Source organism: Pinus tabuliformis, chromosome 2_2, assembly GCF_031772625.1.
Source record: "Pinus tabuliformis cultivar Carrire ecotype Pingquan chromosome 2_2, CPIR1, whole genome shotgun sequence".
Classification (NCBI taxonomy): Eukaryota; Viridiplantae; Streptophyta; class Pinopsida; order Pinales; family Pinaceae; genus Pinus; species Pinus tabuliformis.
In genome coordinates, this window is record NC_142300.1 from 730,491,172 (window position 1) to 730,507,876 (window position 16,705).

Consider the following 16,705-nt stretch of genomic DNA (forward strand, 5'->3'; position numbering starts at 1 on the left):
GAACAAAGCCCTTTATACCATAAAAATTGATCTTGTTCTAAATATGAAGATGCAATACATACCTTTTGTAATAGTGATACACAATGTAGAGCAAAATATTTCTCCATCTGTAGTATCCAATTTACCAGATCCTTGCCATCAAACTTCCTCATCTCACTTTTTCTTGATTTTAGGAGCTCGATCTTGCAACAACTGTAACTCTGTACTTTAGGATCTTTAAGTTCTAAAATTGTGACTTGCAATAGCCCTCTACATCCTCTTTCCAATGCCACCAGTCTGATCGAATTTAGATTCTCCAAGAAAGAGTTATGCACACTCTCCCAAGATAACCTGTTTATATACCTTTCCATAAGAACGAACTTGTATGAAGTGCCACGTGTCACTTTTTTACCTTAGGATCTGAAAAATATACACAAGAAACTACAGTCCTTCCTCTTTCTGCAACTTCTTACGAAATTTCAATCTGATGCTCAAAACAAATGATATGACTATTTTCCCACGGTGACTTGTTTGGAATGTAATTCGGGGGTCTGAAAAAACCCTAACTTCCTTTGACTATATCTCTGAAAATATAGTGAGACAGGATCTAAAATTCGAATCCGAGGTTTAGATCTATGTTTTCTCAAATGGGTTTTTGTTTTAGCTTCTAAAACTTCGTAGCGAAAGAGTTATACTGGAAATCCCATGATGACCTATTTTAGCTTAAATTTTGGAGCTTGCAAAAACCCTAACTTCCTCAGATCATATCTCCAAAAATATAGCCAGACAAGCTCTGAAATTCAGACTCGAGGTGCAACACGATTTGTTCTCAAATGGGTTTTTTTCTCAGTTCTAAAACTTCGCAGAAAAAATGTTATAGCGAAATTTCCACGATGACCTATTTGGAGTAGCAAAACCCTAGAATCCAAAGCTCTTATACCAAATGCTATGAAACCAACTCACAAAAGATAGAAAAGATAGATCAACGCCTTATAATTTAGCCTCTTCAAGGGGGCAACCTGCTTTACATTACACAAATGAACAATTCTTGGATGATACAAATGACAAGACCTCCTTTCTATATATAGGAGTCTAAGGGGTCATAATATAATCAGAGCCAGCATAACAATAATAATGTAAGGGTACAATAATAACAATAGTGGGCTTCTATGGGGCACAATAATAACAATATGGGGACTACATGGGTACAAAAATATAATAAGGGGGTTGTACTAATGACAATAAGGGGTTACACTAGTATTATAGGGGCCTAGCAATTACAATAACTAATTGGAATCACATGAATAATTAATAGTTAAAGTATATCATTTGATGGAAAATATCATGACTAATGTGATTGAATTTGTTAGTCATACATTACAGGTTACTTACCATGGAGTGTTGATGGGTTTTCCAACCATTCTTAGAGTTCTTGCATAAAAGAGATTATGACTTCTACGAGTAATTGGTAACTAATGGTAAGTTGGTATAGAGATTTTGATTTTGTCTTATGAATTTGAATAATGGTTGAGTGATGGAAAGTAGAAATTGTTTATTTTGCACTTACAAATGCTTATGCTTATTGATAAAACATTATTTATTTTGGCTTATTAGTATTTCTTGCAAATGAAATCCTTGATTTTGAAGGGGAAGGATTCCCTTTTGGGCTGTTTAGATTCTTATACTTATATCATGAGTGAAATTCAAGTTCTATCTATAGGTGAACACCGAGGACAATGTTACATTTATGGGGGGAAGTATGTAATATCCCTATTGTAACTGTCATAAAACTCCTAACAGTTACGAAATATAAATATTACAATTTAGTATATATAAATACATATAACTGGTCTCATCAAGAACCGGTTAAAATTAAACGAATTCTTGGGAATTGTTGGCAACTTCCATTAATTCTTTATTTAACCATGGATTGGGTGCTTGAGGGGCTACCTAAAACACACAATTGAAGTTTTAGTGGCATACTATGGATTTTATATTGTTGCAGAGATTAGCTATCTTGCGCAAGGATGAGTACTATGGTTCCAATATGTTTTAACTCCATCGAATGCTCCTCTATCTTAGTTCAATTTGTGATTGGTGCTAAGGAACAAAGCATGCATATGATATGATATTCAAAGGATTTTTCAAGAGAAAGGTATTTACATGTGTCGGAAATGCATGAAGTGTTTGTAGGGCTCGAAGTTTTCACACATTATTATTTAAAATAAGTTGTTTCTCTACGTTGAAGGTGATGTAGCAAAGATAAGTAACTTTCTCACCTTATTGAAGGAAAAATAGATGTATGTTTATTTGGGTATCTTTTAAAACATTTCCTAGAATATATATGTAATATATATACATAATCGTATGTAGCGAGGAATGTGAGAAATTGTGTGTTTATTTGTGTGTCTTTTGAAAAGATAAGTTACTAAATTATTTTCCAAAAAAGGAGAGTTAATATATATTATGCATAGAGAGGATTTAGTACATTATTTTCCCAAAAAGGAGAGTTTATATATATTCTACATATAAAGGATTTTAATGATGTTATGTTCCTGGGAAAATAATGTGTGGGATGTTTACACATAAAAACTAAGTAAATCTATAGTTTCTCTTAGAAAGATTACATGTGAATCTTGTGTGTTAAAATTTTAGTAGCTTTGTCATTTTCTTGGAATAAATTACACAAAATTCTTGCTAAGTAATCAAGATATCCTCTTGAGAAAAGATGCACGAGACATGTAAATTTCACAAGGAGATAGTATGAAAAGTGGGCACGTTTCTTTGAATAGAAATGTGATTTTCTTTAATAATACTTTCTTGAAAAGGAATATATGCTTAGATGCATTGTGATAATAGTTATTTTTCGATGTTTGTTGTGAAATAAATATGCATTGCATGCATGATACAAATAGCTAATGAGTTGGATTCTCTTGTAAGAAGATAAGATTTTTTCTAGCTTTTTGAAAGGAACATGTGCTTCTATGCACATAGATAATCATTACTAACTTTCTTGAAGAATATGTATGTTTTATATACACAAAAACAATAGTAATTAAGATAGTTTCCTTTTAGAAAAAGAGTTCATAGTTACATGTATGAAAAGAATGGATTTTATGATAGATCTCTTGAAAGATAAATACATTGCTTTCTTAAAACATGCATATGAATCTTGTTCATACAAGAACAAGAATGCATTCTTGTTTCTTGAATAGATTATGTGAAGTGAAGTAAAGGTCATTGTGTTAGTTAAAACACACTATGTTATATAAATATTCTCTATACATGGATAGAAGAACTATTGAGATATATTTCTTTAGAACAAATTATATGTGATCAATTTTATGCTATCATAAGTATTATCTTAGTTTATTTTGGAATAAGATGTATATGCATGCAGGATTTGTGTTAGTTATATTTTGGAAAGAATATACATTCACATGCAAGAAATGACAACATGTTCTGTTAGCATACATTGAAAAATATCCTTTTGGGAAGTATATACATTTTGCATGCATAGGAACAACATTCATTGTGTTAACTTTCTTGACGAATCTGCATGCACCAAAAGAAATAAATCAAGGGCTAGTTCTTTTGATAAATTTATGTAATATTCAAGTAAAAATATCATAACTGATTTGTTAGTTTCCTTTAAAGTAATGTCTAGACAGTTGTAGTGATTTTTCTTGTAAGAATGTGTGCTTGTGTAAAGGAAATATTAGTTAATGTGGTATTTAGTTTGTAGACATGTTTTGATGATTACATGTTTATAACTAGTTCTTATGGAGTGTTGTTAAAGGAAGCATGTCGTGATATTTTTCTCACATTTCATGGATTTTCATGAATAGATGGTGAAGCATCACTAGCATATATTTATGAATTGGTTGATTAATACTTTATGTAATCATAGTATCAACATATGCTGACGACGTCAATTGTAGGAAAGGATGGTGACTTGTGCAAAGGATAGATTATATTTAACATGGTGGCATGTAAAGAATTAATGGTCCATGCAAATGAGTGTGACTTGCAGGATAGTCCACTAAAGGAACAAGAAGGCCACAAAGATATAAATATTGAATATTTGTGGGTAAAGAATGGGTAAAGGATATCATAATGATTGTAATAGCTTTTAGCTAGATATCTTGTATTAAATGGCATTTCCTTGTAATATTTTATTACAATGGTTAAGGGATGGAATCCCTTATAATCTATTGAGTGAGGGGTTAACACCCTCTTAAGGGTTTCAAAATAAAGTTAAACATTTGTTGATTTTCACCCTATAGATTTTATAGGGTATATCGATGTCTAATGATGTGGATTCCTTACATGAGCTATTGTTTAAAATATCAAGTATGTGATTAACTAATCTAGTTAAAGGAATCATGAAAATGATGCTAGTTTGCATCAGAAAGTTATGTTAATATGCTACAACAATGGTTGTTAATGGTTATGTGACTTTCTATTCCTCTACTAAAGTTACTCTATGTAATAATGAAGGTTATACCTAATGGTTGATGAGTAATATGGAATAGTAATTTGGATAGTTACCCACAGGTAAATTGTGTAAATAATTTCTAACTTCATGCATTTCAATGTGAGGTTACCGAAGGATGTTACAAGTGGTATTAGAGTTCAAGGTTGCAGCACTGGCACCTTAGAGAATTGTTAAGTAGAAAAGAAATTGAGGTATGCTACTAGTGGGAATCAACTCAGGTACGAGTCTAACAATCTACATATTGAGATATTTAGTAGACTACATTTGACATGAGATGTGTGATTCACGTGTATAACCACATTGGAGAGTAGTAAGTAATAAATTATGCTACAAAACTGTTTTCATGGCATTTGAATCTTGATGAGGATAAACAATAAAAAAAACCTTTATTACACCTATGAACAATATTGAACACTCACTAAGGAAGGGAAAATCAAAATATGGGTGATGTCCTTGAATAGAACGATAGAGAATTGGAAAATGAAATTGAAAAAACAAACCCTTTAGATGGAAAACAATGATTCAAGTGGTGAGACTTGACTATAATAGCTAGTTTCTCATTGAGATTTGGCATGGTTGCATTAATATGGTTGGTAGCATTGATTAGTTAGTGTTTTATGACTAACTAATAAAACATATATGCAATAATTGGATTTGATTTAAGCTTATTTCAAGTTGTAGACAAGTGGTTATGATAGTTATTTCATTTACCAGTTTCTTGATGATAATACACCTTGGGAAAATGAAAATGTTTGGGTTGTTATCCTAACAGTTATTGACATTCACACATTAATGAATATCTGAATATACTTTTATGCATGAAACTAAAATGTTGTTAATGGGATTAAGCAGTGGAAACTTAATGGTAACAAGAAAACCGATGAAGGTAAAATGTTGCAATGTGAATTGCAATCGTAAATGAGAAAGTATAATGTTATGATATACATGATTGTGTTACTTGGGAAATCAAAATATATACCACCTGTATGTTAGTTATGTTTCATGTCAGTCTAGATATCATGGACTCATGTTGTATGAATGCATGATTTACATAAATGTTTATTTTGTTTTAATGATAATGTGCATATGGTTCATTATGTAAATTAATATGGAAAGAGTTCTAAAAGATAAATTTAACATGATAAACAATTGTGGACAGGTGTAAAGGGCCGAAAGGCCTTTGGTTGATGGCAGTTGCCTACTCGAAGGAGTTGATGGCGTTTGCCTACGCGAATTTCCTCCAACTAGAGATATGAGTAAGGGAAAAGATTTGGCCAAGATGGTGAAGAGGGGAAAATGTTTGAGGTAGCTATGTTGATTTTGGAGCCTGATGGAGGAGGCCCAAAATTCCTTGTAGATGGGATGATGTCAGAAGAATATGCAGGATGCTGCCAAGGGGAATCCTATATTGGACCCTATATAGTCATTAGAATTCTTGAGCTGGAGAGCTAGTGGAATTCCATAATGTACCAGGTATGGTCTTTGTCAAAAAACTGTCTAGATGTGAAAATGAATCGATCTAGTTATGGAAACTAGTTTCCATTGGTTGGGAGGAGTGTTCTTTAGCCTACTATGGTTCTCATTGCTAAATAAATTAACTAATCAGTTATGTGTTAGTTTAAAAATGATTTTTTCTATATAATTGTGTAAAAATTTTATGTACATCTTGACACGAAATGGTCGTAGTGCTCGGAAAGGAATTACTGGAAGTATAAGTTCCTTTATTGTATTACTAATCTTTTTAATGTGTCAGCACATCTAGGAAAATATGCACTTGGTGCATTTATTGATCATGGTGCACTTTATATTAGGTGTCTGGTGTCCTTCGGGCATGGCGTCTGTGTACGACTGTGCACAATGAGAGGAGATACGTTGTTTAATCTTGTGTGTCTGACGATTAGATAAGAAAGAATCATCTGATCCTCCTCAGGTGACCATAGACCTTTTCTTAGGTTTGGATTGGAGGAAGCTAGAAGGTATCCTTCACATGTTGCTGCTTTCTTTTGCCTGTGTGTCCTTTTTTCCAAGTGAATCACTCCATCCTTTGTTGGGTTACTGTGCATTGTCCAAACCAGTGCAATATTTATCATGCAATATATTTAAAGTCACTTGATAGTTATGATTAATGATAATAATAACTAATGAAAGTTATGATTAATTGAGATAGTTATGGTTAATGATAATAATAATTTAATCTTAAAGTTATGGTTTTGTTAAACATTAAATTCATATATGGAATTTTTTTATGGTAAAAGGATTTACTTTTCACAACAATTTGATTTGTCGAATCCACTTTGAATTTAAAATTGTAAACTTTTAGAAGAAAACACATGCTCTAAACTATTAACCCGCTCACATTTTATATCATTTAATATTTATAACTATACTGGTATGATATTTTAATATTTAATAATTATTGAATCCATATTAGAGTTTATATTGCATTCTATTAGTTGTATGTTGTTTAGATATTTTGTTTTTACTATGAAATTATTAATATTATTTTGTATCATTATTTTTACTATATTACAAGTAGTAAGTGTTTTGGAATTTAGTAGGAGAAATGTTATTTTATAAAATTGTATTATCGTCCAAAAATATATTCTTATAAAATTGTATTAGATAGTAATTTTTTTTTAAGAAAATTTATGTTAATATTAAATTTGAATTTATTTAATATGAAAATAATGTATAATTTTTTAATAATTTAATATAAAATATTAATACCTAATAAAATTAAATAATAAAAAATATATATATGAAAGTTTGATTTTTTAAATTTGAAATGAATTAAATTATTATTTCATAAACAAAATAATATTAAAGATTTTTAATTATATTAGACTTATTTTATACAATGTAATTAATTTCTATCTATTTCCCAAAATGTAATCTAAATTATTTCATAACATTATAATTACAATTTAATAATAAAAATCATAATAATGATATTTATGGGGAGAAATGTTTATATTTTCATGTTTTACTTTATAAAATTATTTATGATTTTTATTTTCATGTTTTATTTTATTAAATTATTTATGATTTATATATTATTGTGAAATAATTATACTTAAATATTATTATAATTGATATTATTTAAAAATATATATTTAATTATAACTATGTGTTTTAATATTATTAATAATAGTCTTGAAGGTTAACTCAATTGGTTTAGGCCTTATTGTTAAAGTATTTTTCCATTGGAAAGTCATATGTTCAATTCTTCTCAATGCCTTCGGAGTTAGGCTTAGGCTTTGATTTTCTCTAGAAAAAGATATTAAATTATATTTAATACAAATAATTAGATTTTTATTTTCAATTAAAATTACTCTAATCAGTTAGCCCATGAAGACACTTCAACTCACAATCACCTTCTTATGAAATATGTATAAACAATAAAACTGGTAACTCAAAACTCAAATGTCCCATAAATCTGTAATATATTAAACATAATCATTTAATTCCTTATATTTTAAAAAATTAAAATAATTCTATCATAATTATAGATTATATTATAATTATTTATAATTATCATATATAACATATAATAGAGTAAACATACTCTAGCTAAGGCAACGTATTTCACATATTCCTCTAATAGCACAATGGATAACATGCATAAAAGATACTCTCGATGCTTTATATTCTCACAAAAATGAGAAATGAGGTACTTTGAGAAAAATGGGAAATGAGTTCATTATATACGTGGTTAAAGAGGGTTATGATTTGTATTATTAGCTGAGAGGTATAGCACAATGGATAACATGCATGAAAGATACTCTCGATGCTTTATATTCTCACAAAAATGAGAAATGAGGTACTTTGAGAAAAATGAGAAATGAGTTTATTATATACGTGGTTAAAGAGGGTTATGATTTGTATTATTAGCTGAGGTATAGCACAATGGATAACATGTATAAAAGATACTCTCGATGCTTTATATTCTCACAAAATGATAAATATGACAAAAATGAGAAATGAGGTACTTTAAGAAAAATGAGAAATGAGTTCATTATATACGTGGTTAAAGAGGGTTATGATTTGTATTAGTAGCTGAGAGGTATGCTTCACCTTAGAATGGTAGAGATGTTGTAATATAATGTAATAAAAAATGATAAAAATGACAAAAATGAGAAATGAGGTACTTTGAGAAAAATGAGAAATGAGTTCATTATGTACTTGGTTAAAGAGGGTTATGATTTGTATTATTCGCTTTGAGGTACTCTTCACCTTAGAATGGTAGATATGTTGTAATATAATGTAATGTTGTGTAAATATGTTGACTTTCTCAAAGTAAAAAAATAAAAATAAAAATAATTCTATATTAAAGTGAAAATAATTTCAAACTAAAAAATAAAATAAAAAATTCTTATGTTGTTGTTGTTATTAACTTCACTTCATCTTGTCATGTTATCGATGTCTTTTGAGCTTCAGGTTTATGAGAACTCTTACTATTGACCCATGTATTCATGTGGAATATAGTCTATTTAAAAGAAGAAATTACACGAGCCAGATCAATCTTAACTCTGAATCTATCAAGCCCTAGAAGGATCAAATTTCTAGAAGTTTAATCCTTTTTAAAAATAAACATAGATTGTGACTGCTCAATGGGTCTTAGGTTGGTTTAGGAATTATCAAGAATAATAAACATTCTATCCTACATAGCTTGATTATTGAATTCAAACTTATCCTTACATTGAAAATGGAAATATATTTACATGCAAGTTATTTTTAATGTAAATTTCAAATTATTAAATGTTTTGAGTTTTATTATATTGAAAAATGTTTTGAAAATTTTATTATAATAGAGATGTATATTATATTAGAGATGTATAACTTTTCTTATACATTAGATGAAATTGACATGTAACATTAAATGCTAATAACCAAAAAAAATTAATGTCACTTTAAAGAAGATAATTTTATTGAAAAGGAAAAAACTAACTTTATATATTTTTTACAATTAAGTTTAATCACGGTGTGAGGAAGATTGAGAAGGTCCCACACATTAACTCCACCACCTGCCACATTGACATGATACTCCACCACCTGCTACATTCATGAGGCACATTGAGGCACATGGAGCGATGGCTTCTCGCATGGCTTTTATTAATTACATTCATGAAGGTAAGGAATGTTGGTAGCTTTGGTAATTATTTTTTTGGTAATCCTTGGTCAATTCCACCCTGGTCCGAGCAGCTCTGCGGCCTCAGGAAGATGCACTTTGCGGTCCTTCACTGGGTGTCGGTTCATCCACGTCATCTCAAACTAGCGTTCACAGTTTGGTATAAGGGTTTCCATGTTTGCTTTACGTTCATGTTTCTTTCTTTTGGAATTTTCTTGTTGTGGGTGGGGCCTGTGGTTTTCTCTCGACTGTCTTCCTCATCCTTGACATGGAGCTGTGGCAGTGGTTTACTTTTGAATGCTGGTAGAATAGGTTCTGCGACTTTTGGTTTTTAGTATGAGAGGGGCTCGGATTTTTCTCATGGCCTCAGTTATGCTAGGCAGGGAGGGACCCTTGTTTTCAAGTTCCAAAATTCTTTGGACCCGTGGGTGGAAGTCTGCATCAGAGGGAGGCAATAGGTTTTGATTAAAATGAGCTTATTACATCTCATTACTATGGCAGGCACCCTAGTCAGGTACAACCCATTCTAGGGTTGCCTGACCGGGTCTTCGCCTTCTTTCACTATTCATCTTCGTAATTCTCGAACCATGGCTCGTGCGACTGTAAGAAGGGAAAAGCCACTCGGTTCTCTTGCAGTCGCGGTAAGAAATCCTGAGGTGTACCTAAGTCTCGTCTGACTCATTAACTTGATGGAAAACCTTGTGACTGCAAATCTGTGTCCCATATTATCAATGAAGTTACCTCTGAGTACCATGAGGTAGTTCGACTAGCGTCTGCCAGTTGATAGAAGCATGGGAATACGACCTTAACCAGCAAGCTGGCATTATGGATAGTGATATGGAAGATTGGCAATCTATCGTGATATATTTTAATTTCTTATATTTTTAATGACGTTAAGTTTCTTGAAATTTTTGTAATTACAAAGTTTGAGAAAAGATATATGCCTTAAAAGATTTAACCCTTACACCACTATATAATATTAAATATACAATATAACAATAAGTATATATTATTATACTCGAAATGGAAATTTTTGTAATTAAAACATTTGAGAAAAGATATATTGCTTAAAAGATTTAACCCTTACACTACTGTATAATATTAAATATATAATGTAACAATAAGTATATATTATTATAAAAGAAATATAAAATCCTCGAACATGACATGTATTATAAAAAAAAAAAATCCATAGAACTTAACCTACCTATTACCTTCTTGATTCGCTGAAATAAGAATCCTGTTGATGATCAGAGACGCCACTCATGTGGATCTGAGGCAACTGATAGCTTTTCTGCCCGCTGTAGATATCAGGATCACGATATGTCGGGACGCCCGTGTTTAAATCAGAACTCAGATTTAGACGATCCCTGTAATCATCGTCAACATGATAATCGTCAGATTTTCGGGGGAGACATTTAATTTCTGGTGAATCAAATTGATAGTGGGAAGTAAATGGGGAGCCTCGCGTAACCTTCCACATTCTCATGAACCGTGAAAGCTCCCGGATTGACGACATGAGACCAACTATCTGCATTTGAATAAGAATGAGTAGTGGTCCATCCTTCATACTCAACTTTTTCTTTCGAGCTTCCGTTTTCCGCGACAACAGGCATGGTGATTCCAGTGGATTCCAGAGACGCTGCATCACATGAGAGGGTATTAATATTATTCCGGAATCTCATTCTTTTGATGCTCATCCTCTTCCTCTTTTAATTCCAAATGGCCAGGACCACAGAACTGATTTTCAGGTGTGGGCCCCACATTGCAGGTGTTATAAGGTGTCTGGTGTCCTTCGGCCATGGCGTTTATGCAAGAGATTCTTTATCTGATTGTCCGTGCGTCCCGGCAAATGTAAGGCGATCTGCGACCACTTGTTCAGCATCGTAGACATCGAGGCAGGAATGAAATGTGAAATATAGTCAATATGGCGAATCACAGAAACCTGTTGCCTACAATGGATTGAAAATATATAATGAGTCCTTCTTCTTCTCGTGAAAATGCTCCCCGCTTAAGGCCAGGGCGTAAGTAGTTAATCCATCTGAGCCTACAGCTTTTCGCGCATCTCTGGAGACCTGTGGATAAATGAATGGGAGAGAAACGTTGTTACATGAGATTCACATCATTGTTATGTAATCACATCATTAAATGATTTATTGTTATTTTAACATAACGATAAAAATATAAATTAGAAAGCTCTCGAAAATCAAAGACATTCACGCAATTATTGTAAATTTTAGTAATTCTTATCTCAATAGATTATATATAATAGTTTTTTAATTATATTATTTTTTCAAAATTAAAATTAGTTTTCACGGAAATCAATGATATTTATGTTGTGATATTTAGGTTTTCATAAACTTTTGGATTGACAATGAATGATCGTAGATTTAGAAAGATGAATGATAGTAGGTTTTGCATAAACTTTTGGATTGACCATGAATAATCATAGTTTTCAAATTCCCTATTGAACATAATTGCTATAATAGAAAATTTTATAATATTTATATATAAATTTTAAAATTATTGTTATTTTTAATTTCATTTTTGAAAAAGTTCTCTTACATATTCTAATGTCGAAATATGCAATACATCTAAAATTATAGCAGACTTAGCTTGATATTGTTAGGTTAGAAATGATAATACCGAATCAACCATTATAAGGTACTCCTATGAATCGAATCGAATAGAAATAAATAATTAAATTTTAGATAGGCCTGGGTGTTTACCACACAGTCGAAATTCAAAAAATCTTGTAAAAGGAGTGTTTGAATCGTGTTTTTTATGGTGGAAATGGATTCAGCACCATCAAAAAAATATACAATATCTAAAAAAATTTAAATTTAACAACTATAACTTAGATTTACAAAAATATTTGCGGAATTAATTTTTTAAATTTAACAACTATAACTTAGATTTACAAAAATATTTGCCAAATTTTTTCTAAATATAACTAGAATTTCTATAACTTTCCGAGCAATTCCTCCTGCTCAGACTAAGGCGTTTAGCAGCCTGCTTGGCGACGGAGGTCCAGGAGCAACCGGGCGTGCGTCTGTCGATTAGATAAGAGAGAAGCTTCTGATCCTCTCCAGGTGACCACAGACCTTTTCTTAGGTTTGGATCGGAGGAAGCTGGAAGGAATCCTTCCGGTTCGGTGCTTCCTTTTGCTTGCACTTCATTTTTCCCAGGCTAATCACTCCACCCTCTGTCGGGTGACTGCGCACTGCCAGCCCAGCGTTTATCGTGCAATATAATTAAAGCCGCTTGATTCGTGTTGCATTTTTAAAACACGTGTTTATATGTGATTGACATGATGGAACATTACAATAATAATAGGGCAAGCTTTATTTACTATGCTATGCATCCATAAATGCGCGGGGCAATATACGCCCACCGTCAGATAATATATTGATTTCGATTAAACTGTGGGAAAATACTGCCTGGATGCGCGAAGCAGTATACGCCCTCCCCGAATAATGTATTGGTTTTGATTAGACCCAATACTACCCGCACATTTATAAATGCATAACAGAACAATTAAAACTTAATAAAAACTCTGTAAATTGAAATAGGCTAGGAGGCAGGAAATATTCTTTTTGGGTTGGAATTTGACTTCACTTTTTATACGAGAATCTGATTTTCTTATACTTGCACATGGTCAGTTTTATATTGCAATTGATTTTTCTCAAAATTCTTTGTTTTTTTTTCTAATAATTTTTTTATAAAATTGAACATAAATTATTCTATTAATATAATGTTTTTCAAAAATTTTAAAAATCTTATTTTTCATTGCTTGAAAAGAGAATTTTTATAAAATTTATTTGTAAATTTGAAAAAGATTATGTAAAAATAACATTGGTCTTATAATTATGAAATCACAATTATTAAATATTATGAAGTGATTATCTTTTATATAATTTTAATTAGAATTAGCAAACTGTGATTATTCCAAGTAATGTAATATATATAATTTTAATTAGAATTATAAAACTATAATTATTCAAAGTGATAATTTTGGTAAGCTTATTTCATCTTGGCATACTCTTTTTTCCGGCAAATTTCACGTGATCACATCTGCTGAATCGACATACTTTCTAGGTAGGCAACTTAGTGTATGTAACCCTATGAATAGAGATCTACCCATTTTACTATGAACATAATAAATATGTGATATTAGGTAAATCTACAAGCACGTAATTCCATGAGCTAGGTTACCATTTTACTATGAACATAATAAATATGTGATATTAGGTAAATCTACAAGCACGTAATTCCATGAGCTAGGTTAGATATACGTGTAATCATAGTGAATAATGGTACCAAAGCTTTATGTAGTTACATGTAAAATTATTACTTAGGTTTGGTCACTTTTGTTGTATATATATTTATGTTTTTTAATATTCATATTTCTATATTACATTATTTTATGTTTCATTTATATTACATTGGTAGTGCACATGATAATAAAAAATTCATATTTGTTTTAAATTTTTTAAATTAATAATTATAGAATAATTATAATATTTATTTAAATTTATTTATTTATTTACATATAATATTTATATAAAATAATTTATCACATTAAAGAAAACTACCATATAGATATGTTTTTAGGTAAAAACTTTAAAAAAGGCATTAAATTACCTATATGAACATAGAATTCTATATCTCTCTACTCAATCAAGTGATATGATTTGTGGTTTGAAGAGATTACGAAAGTGTCATGATACTTTAAGAACATCAATCTCACCCTTATAGTATTTTATTAATATAAACTCACATTATTCAACCTAAAATTTTCGTAACATATACATGGGTAATATGAATTGCATTGCACTACATATTACACTTTTTTTAAGTGCAACATCTTAATTTTTTATTCTTTTAATCATCATTTTAATACTAGAAACACATCATAAATTCCCTCTGCATCCCAAATTCCACAACTTGACAACTGTAATCTGACTTTTTTAAAATTCCACCTAGATTTAACCAAAAATCTATTGTAAAAACAAACGTTTTTTGGGAGAAATTGTTAGCTCTAAAATGTCTACAATTAGAGAGTATATTAAAGTTGTAAATTTTTTACCATTAGAGAGTATATTCTAGCCTTGTCAGGTGCCCATTTGCGTCTTGTTTGTTGGCCTTGCACCCTTTTTCTTTTCAGATTTTGCTGGGGTTTGATGACCCGCATAGTAACGAGTGGTTACCCATTGTTGGGCTAATATCTGATGCTCCCTGCAGAGATTTTTGACACCCTACATGCCTTTTTTCATAGTTTCATCGCCTAGGGCTTGTTGTCCCTAGATTTTCTATATTATTGTGAATATCTATGTGACTATTTTTTTATTAATATGATAACTGATCATTTTTTTTTTTACTGCGAATATATATATATATATATATATATATATATATATATATATATATCTTCATAATGTTAAATTTATTTAAAAATAATTAAATCATTTTCTCGACATCTCCATGTTACTTTGTTTTCATTTTCATTGTAATTGAATCTTAATTATAAAATTCAATCGAATAATGATTTGATGATTCCCATCATCCACTTTTCTGTAATTTAAATAACTAATTTAATAAAATTAACCCATATAACTTGTTGTAGCTCCTAGAGACAACCCTTGGGTTGAGGAGAGATCAGTGCCTAGGACATCTTAGTCTCTCTTGAAGATAATTTATTGCTACTCAAGGGATAAGGGAAAATGATTTTAGATCTGGTTCAAATACATTTTCTCAGAGGCAGATATAGTATATGTAGTAACAAGAAATCATTCCCAAGAATAGATGCTTCGAGTATGGTGGCCGACACACAGAGAATGCTGCTTATATTTGTCGTTGTAGTAAAGATGAAAAGGAGAAATATAAGGGAGGAACCTAGTGCAGAGGGCTAGATAAACACATAATCCTATGCAACAAATCCCAACAAAATTATGAAAGAATAAGGAAATAAAATGTAGAAATTATGGAGCGCATTTTAAGGTTTCTAGCTCAATATTTCATGGGTACATTCTGTCACACTATAACATAGTAAATCTATAATCTTCATAGGGACTGTCTGCTACAATATAACATAGTAAATCTATGATTTATAAGTCAATCCAATAGCTACTACTTACACAATTTCTGAGGAACATAAACACATGAAATGACATACAAATGAAGGACACATACTGCATATCCCAAATGCCTAGAATTACCAGAACCTCTTCATTAATTAAATCATCTCGACATCTCCATGTTACTTTATTTTCATTTTCATTGTAATTGAATCTTAGTTATAACATTGAATCGAATAATGATTTGATGATTCCCGCCCTCCACTTTTCTGTAATTTAAAAAACTAATTTTAAAAAAATAAACCATACGACTTGTTGTAGCTCCTAGAGACAACCCCTGGGTTGAGGAGAGATCACTGCCTAGGAAATATTAGTCTCCCATGAAGATAATTCATTGTTGCTCAAGAGATAAGGGAAAATGATTTTAGATCTTGTTCAATTACCTTTTCTCAGAGGCATATATAGTATATGTAGTAACCGAACATCATTCCCAAGAATAAATGCTTCAGGTATGGTGGCCGACACACAAAGAATGTTGCTTAGATTTTTCGTTATAGTAAAGATGAAAAGGAGAAATATAAGGGAGGAACCTAGTGCAGAGGGCTAGATAAACACATAATCCTATGCAACAAATCCTGACATAATTATGAAAGAATAAGGAAATAAAATGTAGAAATTATGGAGCCCATTTTAATGTTTCCAGCTCAATATTTCATGGGTACATTCTGTCAAACTATAACATAGTAGATCTATAATCTTCATAGGGATTGTCAGCTACAATATAACATAGTAAATCTATGATTTATAAGTTAATCCAATAGCTACTACTTACACAATTTATGAGGAACATAAACACATATGAAATGACATACAAATGAAGAACACATACTGCATATCCCAAATGCTTGGAATCACCATAACCTCTTCATTAACTTGCAAAATGAAAATAGATTGCAGGCCTAAATAGGAGAATTTTACCAAAGAAACAATAACAGCCTCAAGAATAAGACTTTAGAACCAAAT

At 30.8% G+C, this 16,705-nt stretch overlaps 1 pseudogene; it reads right to left on the bottom strand.

Annotated features, from left to right (window-relative positions):
* Positions 1 to 11,408, bottom strand: part of LOC149194744 (uncharacterized) — a 39,501-nt pseudogene extending 28,093 nt beyond the window's left edge.
* Between the last annotated feature and the right edge of the window lie 5,297 nt (positions 11,409 to 16,705).